The sequence below is a fragment of the Limulus polyphemus genome, unplaced genomic scaffold (assembly GCF_000517525.1).
Source record: "Limulus polyphemus unplaced genomic scaffold, Limulus_polyphemus-2.1.2 Scaffold5916, whole genome shotgun sequence".
In the NCBI taxonomy this organism is placed as follows: Eukaryota; Metazoa; Arthropoda; class Merostomata; order Xiphosura; family Limulidae; genus Limulus; species Limulus polyphemus.
The window spans coordinates 45,857-47,942 of NW_013671526.1; positions in this window are offsets into that span (position 1 = coordinate 45,857).

Genomic DNA, 2,086 nt, shown 5'->3' on the forward strand with positions numbered 1-2,086 from the left:
GTTGTATAATAGTAGAGGAAACTAACTGTTTTTTATGTTTTCTGGTTCTACTTCACGTTGTATAATAGTAGAGGAAACTAACTGTTTTTTATGTTTTCTGGTTCTACTTCACGTTGTATAATAGTAGAGGAACCTAACTGTTGCTTTTTATGTTTTAATGATTCTTCTTCATGTTGGATAATAGTAAAAGAACATAATATTTTTGTTTTTTATGTTTTACTGGTTCTTCTTCACGTTTTATAATAGTAAAATAACCTAACTGTTTATTTTTTATGTTTTAATGGTTCTTCTTTACATTGAACAATACTAGAGGAAACAGACTGTTCTTTTTTTTAAGATTTTATGCTTCATCTACACGTTGGATAATAGTAGAAGAACCTAACTATTGTTTTTTTATGTTTTACTGGTTCTTATTCATGTTGTATAATAGTAGAGGCAAATATCTGTTGTTTTCGTGTTTTACTGGTTCTTCTTCACTTTTTATTTTAACAGGAACCTAACTGTCATTTTCATGTTTTATTCGATCTTCTAACCTTGTTAAATAGTGAGGAACCTAACTGTTTTTATGTGTTAATGTTCTTTTTTAACGTGTTATAATAGTAGAATAACGTAACCGTTTTTAATGTTTTACTGGTTCTTCTTCACGTTGTATAATAGTAAAGGAACCTAACTTTGGTTGCCTTTTAATGGTTTTTCTTAACCTTGTGTAATAGTTGAGGAACCTAACTGTTGTTTTTTTATGTTTTAATGGTTCTTTTCACGTTGTATAATAATACAGTAATCTATCTGTTGTTTTTTATGTTTTACTGGTTCTTCTACACCTTGTATAATAGTAGAGGAACCTAACTGTTGTTTTTTGTTTTAATGGTCCTTTTTGACGTTGTATTCTATTAGAGTAACGTAACCTTTCTTTTATGTTTTATTGGATGTTATTCATGTTGTATAACAGTAGAGGAACCTAACTGTTGTTTTTTTTATACTTTAATGGTTCTTCTTCACGTTGTATAATAGTAGAGGAACCTAACTGTTGTTTTTTATGTTTTAATGTTTCTTTTCCCGTTGTATAATTGTGGATGAACGTAACTGTTTTTTCATGTTTTACCTGTTATTCGTCATGTTGTATAATAATAGAGGAATCTAACTGTTGTTTTTATGTTTTACTTGTGCTTCTTAACGTTGTATAATAGTAGTGAAACCTAACTGTTGTTTTTAAATTTTAATGTTTCTTCTACATATTTTATATCAGTAGCGGAACCTAACTATTGTTTTTTAGTTTTAATGGTTGTTTTTCACGTTGTATAATTGTAGGGGAACCTAACTGTTGTTTATATGTTTTACTTGTGCTTGGTAATGTGGTATAATAGTAGAGCAACCAGACTGATGTTAACTTGTGTTTAAATTGTTCTGTTTGACGTTCTATATTAGTATAATAACGTAACTGTTGTTTTCATATTTTACTATTTCTTCTATACGTTGTATAATAGTAGAGGAACCTAACCGTTGTTTTTTATGTTTTACTGGTTCTTTTAACGTTGTATAATAGTAGAAGATCCTAATTGTTGTTTTTTATATTTTAATGGTTGTTTTAGACGTTGTATAACAGTAAAGGATCCTAACGGTTGTTTTCATGTTTTACTGGTTCTTCTTCACGTTGTATAATAGTAGAGGAACCAAACTGCTGTTTTTGGTTTTAAATTGTTCTTTTTGACGTTTTATATTAGTAGAGGAACGTCACTGTTGTTTTTATATTTTACTATTTCTCCCTAAACGTTGTATAATTGTAGAGGAACGCAACTGTTGTTTTTTTTATGTTTTACTGGTTCTTCTTAACGTTGTTTAATAGTAGAATATCATAATTGTTGTTTTTTATATTTTAATGGTTTTTTGGACATTGTATAATACTAGAGGAACCTAACTGTTGTTTTTATGTTTTAATGGTTCTTCGTCACGTTGGATAATAGTAGAGGAATCTAACTATGGTTTTTTTATATGTTTTACTATATCTTCTTCACGTTTTAAATTAGTAGAGAAACCTAACTATTGTCTTTTATGTTGTAATGGTTCCTTTTAACGTTGTCTAATAGTA